This window comes from Chelonia mydas, chromosome 2, assembly GCF_015237465.2.
Source record: "Chelonia mydas isolate rCheMyd1 chromosome 2, rCheMyd1.pri.v2, whole genome shotgun sequence".
Taxonomy (NCBI): Eukaryota; Metazoa; Chordata; order Testudines; family Cheloniidae; genus Chelonia; species Chelonia mydas.
The window spans coordinates 93,408,827-93,421,445 of NC_057850.1; the positions used below are offsets into that span (position 1 = coordinate 93,408,827).

At 44.3% G+C, this 12,619-nt stretch overlaps 1 long non-coding RNA gene across 1 annotated transcript; it reads right to left on the reverse strand.

The window, feature by feature from the left end:
* Window positions 1-4,273: 4,273 nt before the first annotated feature.
* LOC122464258 lies at window positions 4,274-8,380 on the reverse strand. The gene is made up of 3 exons (XR_006288203.1): window positions 8,144-8,380; window positions 7,269-7,346; window positions 4,274-4,709 (listed from the first exon to the last, which is right to left on the reverse strand). It is a non-coding gene; the product is annotated as an uncharacterized LOC122464258 (long non-coding RNA).
* Between the last annotated feature and the right edge of the window lie 4,239 nt (window positions 8,381-12,619).

Below are 12,619 nucleotides of genomic sequence, written 5' to 3' on the forward strand. Positions count from 1 at the left end.
CAACCCAAAAGTCTCTGTCCCTGGTCAGTGCAGTACCAGAGTTTGAAAGTTTATCTGCAGAGTTTTACCTCCCAAACTGGGTGGAGATGGGGGTGGTTAAGGGGCACCTTACATGGTCCAAACCCGATTGCCCCACCTCTCCATGGGGCTCCACTCTGCTCCGCTTCACCAGCTGTCCCACGAATTGCTCCACTCTGCCAGCCGCCCCCATGAGCTGCTCCAGCCATCCCACAAACTGCTCCACTCTACCAGCCCCTCTGCCAGCCATCCCATGAGCCTCTCCAGCCATCCCCGCAAACTGCTCCGCAATATAATTCAGGCTCCCCCACTACTTAACACAACACTCAGTGATTTCAGCTCTTAGTAAGTTTAGCTCTTTTGTGATTTCAGCTTGTAGTAGAGGAGCCTCAGTGCTGGTACACCATTGGCCTGAAGTGAATTCAGCTCAGCAGCCTGTAACTAGACTGCTAATGGAATCAAAATTAGCTCTGACATTCCACAGTGGAGAGAGAAGGAAGTGCAATTAGCATGTACAGCAGTCACTCCTGGGTATTAATACCTGTCCCCAGCCTCTCTCAATTCACTGAGTTTTGGAACCCATGTCCCTTGCCTAGCAAGTGCTACTCAGTTGATGGCGAGTCCCTCCATCATAACAAAAGGCCAAGTACAGTTCCACTGTCCTTGATTCACATAATCAGGATAATAACAATTTATTCTTCCTGCACCAATAACAAAGATACTGGGGATCCCACAGCAGCCAAAGTGACCATTTGGGAAGCTATGGGCTCATGCTAGGCGGGTGGGTGTGCCTATGCAAATGAGATCAGCCCCTGAAGTTCTATTCCACAACTTGCCATAACTCACCACCAGATGTCAGGGTGGAGTTCATCCTGACTCTGCTTACATAATGAATGCTTTATGTTCACTTAAAAGAATCAAATAGTCTGGACTGCTCTTTCAGACAAGATGTAAAATTAATAGCCACAAATGGTCAGGGCAGCATTCATCCCATGACATATTTTCATTTGATGTAGTATGCTCCCTCACTTCCTGTACTTCAATAAAGTTATCCTAATTGCATTGTATCCCTCGTATGGCTCTCAGTGGCATAATTGCTAATGACAGAGGGAATATGTTGCCACTAAGCAGTTGTGTATTGCTGTGCACTATTAAACAGCTGCTGCATAAGCAATATTCTAGAGGTGACTGCAGTTCTTTATAGCTGGTAAGGCAATTTCTGCAACACATGTGATGAAGATAGTCATGTAGCAAACTGCATTTATCTTGTACCTTTGATCACCTCACCTTCATTCTGCCCCGCTAATCCATCTCCCCTGAAGCTACTTCTAACATTCATAAACACATAAGGAGGTTCAAACAACTGTTTTGGGAAGGTGCAGCAGGACTGTCAGAAAAAAAAAGTTGCCTTTTCCCCATTCAAATTTGGAAACTGAGATGCTGGATAAGGAACATTTTGTCCTGGACAAATGACAGTTCCAGGTCAGATCGTGCAAGGTGCCAAGGCTAGAAACCAGAGCTTTGCAGAAACTCAGGAATACTGTTGGTTTCTAGTCTTTCTGGATCAGAAGATAGCAATCCTTAACACCATGGCATTATTATGTATGGAAAGGCTACTTTAGGTATGTTTGAGAGGTTTCTAAAATGAAGTGGTTACAATTTCTTTTTCCTATGAGGCCTGTGCAATTAGACCGATGATACTAAAGCAATTTGGGTTACAAGCAGACAGATTAAAAAAAAAGTGGATTTTTTTGGTAAACAATTCCATTTCCAAAACATGTTTCCTGTAAAATTAGGGGCATACACAGAATACTTGAGATGGATTAATGGGTAGTTGTTTAGAATAATCACAGCTGTCCATTCTGCAGCACTGCAATGCAGAAGAATGAAAATTCTACATCATCATCAAGTATATTGATGGAGGGTGATCACTAATTAAATGTGAAAGTGAAAAGCCCCAATCAGTGCAGTACCTCTTGTGATTTAATTTGTGTCAAGTTTATTTTACACTGTCCCCAAGTTTTCAGATTTCAGTGTGCTACATAATTTTGTATTCAAAACACATAATTGGATCATAAGAGATGTTAGGGGAGAACCTGGAGGTTTTTGCACTTGGGAAAGTGAGAGGTGGTTTAGGATTCTGGAATAAGCACTTTGGGTGAAATCCATTCCACGCGCTTAAGGCTCAAGTATTCTATGCTCTGTGCAGGTGGAGTATGTGGTGGGAAGGTGAAATTCACACTTCAGACGGCCACTGAACACAGTAACTGTTCGTATATCATGGTGGGACATAAGACTTTAGGCATATCTAGTCTAGTCTCTAAAGTAGAGAAACTGCTCCCATCCCTTTTACACCAGCTGTACAGATCATTGCGGCCATGGAATAGGGTGACTATATTTCCCAAACTGAAAAAGGGACACTGCCTGGGGCTGGTCTGAGGGGACCTCCGCCATGTGGAGCTGACCTGAGCTGCCTGGTGTCTCTGGTTGCCTCCTCGCACACTCCTCTGCATCCCCCTAGGCGAGCATGCCCCACTTTTTTTGGCTGAACTGAGCATTTGTCCTGTTTGCTGTTGACAGCCGATGATCAGTTGGCAAGAGCACACGGGACAAATACCCAGTTTTGTCAAAAAACTGGGTAAGTCCATGACAGTGCTTAAAAAGGGGACTCTCTTGGCCAAAATGGGACATAAGGTCACCTTACCACTGGAATAATTTAAATACAGATTCTATGTATGACCCAACCCATCCCCAGCTCAGTCTCGCACACCAGCTATGTGGATGTGTCTACACGGCAGCGGTAAGCTTGCCTGTGGCATTGCCTGCTCACTACTCCTGACACCCTAACAAGCCAGCTAGGCTGCTTGATGGATCACCTTGCCGGATTCGTTGAGGAAGCCAGCAGGACGGTTCTTAACCTCAGCAGCAGCAGTTCACTGGCTGCTCAACGCCCACATCCTCTCTGCCTCCCTGTTCTTGTCTCTCACCAAGCCCTGCTCCTCCACAGCTGCTGCCCAGATCCTGCCCTGCACCCAGTCTTGTTCCCCTCCTGTTCCAGCCTTGGTCCTGCCTCAGAACCAGCCCTATTCCTGCCTTCCCGGACTCCTAGTAAGCTAGTTCCAACCGTCAGCTCTGAACCCTGACTCTGAATCCTTCTCGACCCTTGGCTCTGGCATTCAGACCGACTTCAGTTCTGACCTTCGGCCTTCTTCCTGGTTCTGGCCCTGTCTCGACCCTTGGCTCTGGTAGTTGGACTTTGACCACTAGGCCTGACTGCCTACAGCCCGGTGTCCTGCCAGTGTCGGTAGACTGAGTCACACTTGGCTTGAGCTAACATGCTAAAAACAGCCACGTGGATGTTGCAGCTCCAGCAGAAGGTCAAGCTTGGATTCAGGGGGCAGATGAGTCCAAGCTAAGGTGGCTGGGCTAAGCCTCCATCCGTGCTGCAATAATCACACTGCTAGTTTTAGCACGCTGTCTCAAGCTGAGCTGGTGCAAGTCTATCCTCCCAAGCTGGGAGGCATTCTCAAGCAGTGTAGACATGCTGCATGAGTGCAACATGAATACTCTTCCATGGGCACATTAGTCACCTAGGGAGACATTTTAGCACATGCAACTTAGACCAGCCCTTAGGTTTTTCTGTTATGTTGGCTATCATTTGAGTCCTTGTTTGGACCAAAATTAGGGAAGGCCCAAAGATGCCTTTGAGCAAACTTTACCTCTCTACTAAATCTGCACTAAGCATCTGAGGACTGAAACCAATGTGTTTGAAAAACACTTTAGCATCCTGAAGAGTGCTACCTAAATGAAACAATGATATCACCACTGTATTATTTAATTGGTCAAAATCATTTTATGGACTGAGCTTAAAAAAAAGCACCCTCCTGCAAGGAAAAAAATATCTTTCTTTCTTTCTTTCTTTCTTTCTTTCTAAAATTAGGGCTGGGGAGAGAGTTGAGTGATTTACAAAATCCAATTTTCTATTTTCTTCATAGGTAATATTTCTGTACAGCTATTGTTATATAAACATTTCTTAAAGCATCACTAGCCAGGTGTGCTGGAACAAATTTTTATAGTGATGGTGCTGAGAGCCATCACACCAAACTGTAAACCCTATGGAGACCACTTCAAGCCAGAGGGTGTGGCAGCATCCCTAGTTCCAGTACCTATGTTTCTAGCTGCTCTTTGTGAATTCCAAAGCAAGTTGCTTTCCTGTGGTGTAATTTAGGTGCAGTAATAAACACACACAGGAATATTTAAGAAACAAAAACTTTATTCCTACAGGCAGCTGGAAGGACCTACCAGCAAGATACCATGTACTGTCATTAACTTGACGCTCAGAAAATTGTAATCTACTATTACATTTTTCTAGCTCCTAATCCTTTCAAGAATCTCTTGAAATATGGAATATCTATGGAAATAGGACTTAAAACAGTTGATGTGCCAAGTTAATGAAACTAGATAAAAGTCAAAACATCAGGAGTCAGCAACACATTTTGATGAATCTAGACCTACACTGTTTAAACATATTGCAATCCTCTCTGCAAATATAACTGAATTATACCATATTGTGTTTATGGTATGAAAAGAATTGTTCTCTTGAGCTTGCATCACAGCAATCATTGTTCAGTAGTCAATATGAAGTCTCATGGTGACAGTAAAAAAAAACCCTGCTCAGCTCAAGAGAGCTTCTAAGATAAAACAGAATATTTCAATTAAAAATAGAGCTCTTATCCTGATTGCTAAGAAGAACCTCACAAGGGAAAACACACTGCTGAGAACTACATCACTTTCAGACCCCTGAATATATTTGTTGGAGAATTTAGCTGTGATACATTTAAATTAGCAGTTACACAAAGGCTCATAAAAAGCCTAATTTCAAAAGAGACATTTCTAATATACAGACTGAAATATTGAACTGCCACAGGACCACAGGAAGTCTTTACTTGAGGAGAAAGGCCCCAATTCAGAAAGCAGATGCCTAACATAAAACATTTACAATGCACAAACTTTAACAACCACGCTATGGATAAAAGGATGTTTCGCTCCCTAGGTACTAGTCCTTTAGCCTTCATAAACAAACCTTAACAGCGAAACAAAAAACCCTAGCTAATGTCCTATTCTTGCTAATGCAGATACCTGTGCCTAACTTTGCTCATGTGAGTAGTCTCCTTGGCTTCAGTGGACTATTCACACGACTAATAATCAGAACATGTATAAGTATAGATTCATGATCTGATTCTAAAATTACTTTGCCAAACAGCATGGACTAGCAGTATGTTGACTTAAATCTTGAAAACAATAGATCAGGGATCGGCAACCTTTGGCACACAGCCCGCCAGGGTAATGGTGGGCCGGGCCGGTTTGTTTACCTGCCGCATCTGCAGGTTCAGCCAATCGCGGCTCCCACTGGCCGCAGTTCGCCGCTCAGGGTCAGGGGGGGTTGCGGGAAGCGGCGGCCAGCACATCCTTCGGCCCGCACCACTTCCCGAGCCCCCATTGGACTGGAGTGGCGAACCGCGGCCAGTGGGAGCCGTGATCAGCCAAACCTGTGGATGCAGCAGGTAAACAAACTGGCTCAGCCCACCAGGGGGCTTACCCTGGCGAGCCACTTGCAAAAGGTTGCCGATCCCTGCAATAGATCATCTTCCCATTGACAAAATAAGGGTGATTTTGCAGAACTTTGTTGATCAGGATTTTGGTTTGCAAACCCCAGGACAGAGGTCATTCTACTTTGTGTCCTATTTAACTGAACCTGTGTTTAGGTAAAAGCTTTTGGTAGTAGACCCAATCTCTGTACATCAGAAAAAGGCCAAAACCAGAACACTGAAGTCAAAGACCACTCACCCACGAACTCTGGAACTATTAAGACCCTTCTCTAAATTATATGCACACCATCATGGTCCTGTTTTTCAGAGAGGCTGCAGTGACTAGTCAAAATTCAGAGGCTTGTAGGTTGCTCGGAGATTAAACTGATGGAATCTGCGGTTTTTTTGGTGAAATCTTATTTATTTATAAAGAATGTGCAAATTTCTGCTTCTGCAAACTTCTGTGAATGCAGGGGAACCAAAGGGTAAAAGGAGTAGTTTTTTTGCCTGCAGTCTCAACACGCCCCGCCCACCCTCCACCCCAGGCCCTCCAGACCTTTTCATCGGCCCCCTGCTCCCTGGACCCGACCGACCCCCCCGCCCCTTCACCGTGAGCCGGCTACGCGAGCTGCAGCCGGTCCGGTTCCAGACCGCGCCAAAACAACATCTCTACACGCTCGTGCTCCACACCCTTCATGTCCTCACCCTCGCGTCCCGCCGTGACACAAAGTGGCGGGACCTCCTGCCACCTCTAGAGGGTGAGGAGCCCCGGTGGGCCAGCCTCTATTCCACCTTAGTCCCGAGGCCCGCCGGGGATATCAGTTGGCGGCTCCTTCACGGGGCCGTGAGCACGCGCGTGTACTTGGCGCGGTTCACCCCAATCCCGGACACCTGCCCCTTTTGCGGCATGAGGGAAACCCTGGCGCACATCTATTTGGAGTGCGCCAGGTTGCAGCCCCTATTCCGGCTCCTCACGAATATTTTGTTAAGGTTTTGGTTGCACTTTTCTCCTCACCTCCTTATCTATGCACTCCCTGTCCGTGGCCCCACTAAGTCGCGGGACCTCCTGGTCAACCTCCTCCTGGCCCTGGCTAAAGTGGCCATCTATAAAAGCAGGGTGAGGAGGTTGGCCGATGGAGTCTCCTGCGACTGCGGGGCCTATTTCCGATCCTCTGTCCATTCATGCCTCCGGGCAGAGTTCCTCTGGGCGGCGTCCACTGACTCCCTTGACGCCTTTGAGGAGCGGTGGGCGCTGTCCGGGGTTCTCTTCTCGGTGTCCCCGTCCGGTTCCCTTCGTTTGACCCTTTGACTGCACTCCCGTCCCTGTTGTTCATTAGTTGTCCCCCGTAATTATTTGGTTTCCCAGGTCCTGTGGATCTCCCCCTTAGGCTAGGGGGGGATCCTTTAGCAGTGGGCGAACTTCGCCCGTCCACTTCCTGGATCCCAATAAGGTCTCAAGCTTCCTTCAGCCACCACCCTCAATACAGAACTTTTCTCTAGGAGTGTCCCAGGGCCACACCATGCTTACAGCTGCTGCTTGGCATTCTTGTTCTCCTCTGAGTCTCTGTTTCCTATCTCGTCTTTTCCACACCCACACCTGTGTGCACACCCTGAGCTGTAGCACTTAAGAGTAGACCTACTCTTTGATTCAGGAGACTTGACCTCAAATCCCAGCTCCTCCACAGACTCATTATGTGACCTTGGGAAAGCCATTTAAACTATCTGTGTTTCAGTCCTCATCTGTTAAAAAGAAAGCAGGAATTAATAATATTCCCATTGTATTTTTTGTCTATAGACTGTACACTCTTTGGGAAAAGGACTGTCTTTTCCTCTTTTTGTATAGTTCCTACCACAGTAGTGCCTTGATCTTGACTGGTGCTACTGAGATACAAATAATTAACAATTAAACTCATTATTGTTTAATAATGGTTGCATTACACACAAGTGGTAAAGCCATAAATCAATCATGCAAGTCATCCCCAAAGGGTGCCAATATAGCTTTTATCTCAGGGCACACATCTATCCTGTATACTAGTATATCATATGGTGATGGTCCTCACTCATGGGAGGCATTGCCTAGTGGCCAGGGCTTAGTCCATTCAACATGCAGAGGTGGGGTTTTGGTAGGGGAGCCTGGGCCCTCCCATTCACTGGACTCCAGCCCTGGGCCCTGTGAGAGCAACACAAGGGTCTGACACCGAGAAGCACCTTAAGGCTGCCCTCCCTGGTCCACTTCCTATCATCCCACTACTGTCCAAATATCACAGTGTATCACATGTTTCCAAGTAGCAGCCGTGTTAGTCTGTATCCACAAAAAGAACAGGAGTATTTGTGGCACCTTAGAGACTAACAACTTATCTGTATGTGTATATCTATCTATCTACCTTCTTATTATATGTTCCATTCTATGCATCCAATGAAGTGGGCTGTAGCCCATGAAAGCTTATGCTCAAATAAATTTGTTAGTCTCTAAGGTTCCACAAGGACTCCTGTTCTTTTTTAGTCTATTACATGAGACTTTAAGGGGGTCAGCTCACCACTTGGCACCTTTTTGCAGCCAGGTGCAATAGCTCTCTCCCTTTCAGCTGCCTCCTTTTGTGCCCTGGCCCTCCAGCCAGGTTAGTTCTAAGTGTCTCCCCTTCCAGGGTAGTCCATAAACAAAACAAATACAAATAGACTGGGTTAGTTGATGAGAGGAGGAAATGCCTCCTCCTCCTCCAGGTGTAACAGAAGCAGGTTCTCCCTTTCCTCAGGGAAAGAATCTTCAGGCAGTTGTTGAGAGAGAAATCCTACCATCCCTCAGCCCTTTTCTCAAGAGCTGCAAGATAAAGGTCTCTTCTCCCACCTGTTATGCCCACAGGTGAGCTGTTCTGCTTCCTTTTAACTCCTCCAGTCTGTGCATCTCTTGCAGGTGTGGCAGGGTGTGGCTCGCTGAGGCCAGAACCTTGTTGCCCAGTGTTGGGTTTGTATATCCCATCACACATGTATGTTACAAAAAACATTGTAGGAAGGTTTGCAATCATTTTAAAAAAAATAAATAAATGTGTGCTACATTTTATATCTGTCATGCTAGGTGACTTAATTGCCATGAGTACAACTGAGCAGCGCTCAGAGGGAACCATAAGATTGTCAGATGAGACAATTATTAGGTGAACATACCTCATGTAAAGCAATAAGGGAGATAGTGTATTTCATCAGGTGTTTAATGGATCATATGTGTACACATATATCTCACATACCAGTTAGTAATATATATAAGCAAATGCATAATCAGTATAAACGTAGGCCTAGTTTAGTTTGGTTCATCAGAAGTTTTAAAAACCCTTTTTTGGGAAGGAGTGCAAAACAACAAGAATCCTTTTATTTTACTTCTTGAATTGTCCCTGGTATCTGGGCTCAGAACAAGGATGGAGTAACAATGAAAGATCACAATAATCTGCTAAATATAATCGATATAAACACACAAAGTCCCTGTCAAATATTAAGACTGATAGTTTGGTTATTGCTAATTAGATAAACATGTTATTTGACCTAGTGTGTAATATGGAATCGTATATTTGGCCATAGATATCGTTAGTCATTATTATGTACCAAATCAGACATGCTGATAGAAAGTAAGGTGTTATCTTGGGTATAACAGTGTATGAAGACTTAAGTGTTTGTCTTTGTTTGTGCACACCCTTGTCTGTGTGTATGCATTGTTGTTTTAGCCATGTCCATCCCAGGATATTAAAGAGATAAGGTGGGTGAGGTAAACTCTTTTATGGAATACCTCATACTGGAATTAGAGAAATTCATGGATGATAGGTCAATCACTGGCTATTAGCCAAGATGGTCAGGGATACAACCCCTTGAACTGGGTGTCCCTAGCCTCTGACTGCCAGAAGCTGGGAGTGGGAGATGGGATGGATCACTCAGTGATTGCCAGTTCTATTCATTCCCTCTGAATGGCATTGACCACTGTCAGAAGACAGGATACTGGGCTAGATGGAGCATTGATCTGACTCTATATGGCCTTATGTTCTTCTGACCAACTTCTGTTGGTAAGAGAGACAAGTTTTTGAGCTTACACAGAGTTCTGAAGAACTGTAAGTTTCAAAGCTTGTCTCTCACCAATAGAAGTTGGTCCAATAAAAGATATTCCATCACCCACCTTGTCTGTATATACTCAGAGATATCATTGGTCAGACATACCTCAACTGATGACTGTGATGTGGCGCTTTGTACCTATGCTGAAATAAAACTGTTCCTTGGATTTGAACTCTGGGGTTAGCAGTGTTTTTGTATGCTACAGCAAGCAGTAGCTATCTGCTTTGCTTGGTTTAGAAGGTAACCTGTGGGCCATGTTGGTGGCCCTGAAGACATCCTTACAAAGACCTCTAAAAATGAACTAAAATAGATTTTTTTATACTGAAAGATCTCCAAAAGTTAAAGTTATCTTTGAAATCTGAAGGCTAAATTGGGTCCACTGTGCCCCTTATCTGTAAAGCCAGTGGATATGGCCAGCTGGAAGATCTCTATATGGCAAAAAGCTGATGTAATGACTCAGTGCAACATCCCCTCCCAGCTATGTCATAGGGGCATAGCTAGGGAAAAGAGGCATGGCTGGAACACCTTTATTGGTCTGGTTATTCCCTGCCAAAGTACCTGACTTTGTGAACATCTGGACATAACTTAGAGCAGCCTTGAGGCCAGCCAGGTCTACAGTGAGCCGCAGCCCTATCTTTCCACTGTCTCTGGAATGGGGAGTCTGGGTGTCGGAAACTTAGCTTCCACCGGGTACAGTCACCTAGCAACCCAATGAGTTAATTTGGGCCCAATAAACCCTCACTAAGTGTGTGTGCTCTCTAATTGGACAAAAGGGCCAGCTTATCATCTTGTAAGCCTTGCAGCAATAGCACCACAGTGGCTACTCTGTGCACCCTCAGCTGCACCCAATCTGCGTCTTGTACCAGCCCTTCTTCCAACCTGTGACTACTCCCCCTTCATCCCTAGCCCCAGGGCTGGATTACCCAATAGGAAGACTAAGCACGTGCTTAGGGCACCAGCAAAGCAGGGGGCACCCAAAAAAAATGAGATTAAAAAAAAATTGATATTTGATATTTCAAAAAAAGCATTGAAGTAGTCATCATGGGAAAAATCAGAACTTTCTTAGACTTCCTTATACTCCACTCCACACTCTTCCTCCATTTTTCTGTTCTCTTTTTATTATTTATACCCACCTAAACCAGGGGGGCATCCTACTAGCGTAGATCGAAATAATGCGAGGAAATCAGATCCTGACATGTATTGCAATAAATGTATTTTTATTATTGATATATTCTTCTGAGTTATAGTACTTCATTTGTTTTTTTTCTTTCTTATACACACACACACACACACACATATATATAGCTATAGATAGATATAGATATAAATAGTGTACGTTGTGTACTTTATTTTTTTTTAAATTCAGATAACTGAGTTAAGGGGCAGGATGATACGTAACCAACTGAGTGGAGCACAGAACATGTGCATGTGTCAGAGACTGTAACTGATCATCCTATTCCTGGTGATAAAACAGACATTGTTCTAGAAGGTGTGGATGTGTCAGAGACTGAACCTGCTCATGCTGTAAGTAATAGGAGAAAAGATCCTGGTATGTGGGTTAATTTCAGTACTGATGACGTAGCTTACTGGATAGATCGTGGACCAAATGACTATCAAAACCACACTGGGCCATTTGAGAAATCACGTCGGACTTTTACCAACAGCAAACAAACAAGATATTGTCCACAAAAAATATTTTTCAGCATGAAAGCAAATGGTGAGAAATACACTCACGAATGGCTACTGTATTCACCATCAACAGGGTCTGTGTACTGTTTTGTTTGCAAACTTTTTGCATATAAACCTTCAACTTCACGGTTTGCTGCAGATGGATTTAGTGACTGGCGGAATACTGTTTTAATCGAACAACATGAAAATAGCACTATTCACAGAGATTCAGTGTTGACATATTTAAACTGAAGACAGGGCTTTGGATTGACACAAAAATTGGAAGAACAAATTAAAGGGGAGCCTGAATACTGGCAACATGTCTTGCAGCGTGTTATAGCTGTTATTCAAACATTAGCTGAACATGGTCTGCCTTTCCAGGGATCAAATGATACATTTGGATCATTGCAGAATGGAAATTTCTTGGATTGTTGGAGCTTGTGGCTCAGTTTGACCCATTTTTAGCAGGCCATATCTCAAAATATGGGAATGCTGGCAAAGGTAACCCATCATACTTATGCAAGACAACATGCGATGAACTCATTGGCCTAATGAGTGACAAAGGTCGTTCAGCTATTGTGGATGAAATAAGTACTGCTGGGTACTTCAGTTTATCTGTCGACGCTACACCTGATCTTTCACATATTGATCAATTGAGTATTGTACTAAGATATGTGTCTCCCACAGATGGAAAACCAGTTGAACACTTTATAACATTCCTCAATTTGAAAAGCCACACTGGTGAAGAAATGGCAAATCAAGTACTGCATTATCTGTGCCAAGTTTGCAAAATAGATTTCTCAAACTGCAGAGGTCAATCTTATGACAATGCTGCCAACACGTCAGGGCGTAATCAACGAATGCAGAAGAAGCTTTTAGAACAGAACAAATATGACATATTCATACTACGTGCTGCATACTCTTTCGATCTTGTTGGCTGCAGTGCTGTTGATTGTGGTCTGGTGGCAATAAGTTTTTTCTCAACAGTCCAGTTACTTTATACATTTTTCTCTGCCTCAACACGCCGATGGGCAGTTCTTAAAACATATTTGGGTAATGATCGTGTGTTGAAATCTCTTTCTAATACTCGCTGGGAGGCACATGCAGTGGCAACAAGTGCAATTCTGGAGTCCTACTCAAAGATTGTGGATGCATTAGAAAGTATAGCTGAAGACCAATCACAAAAGGGAGAAACTATACGAGTGGCAGAAAACATTACAAACAAGGTGCAAGAACTAGAGTTTGTATTCATGTTT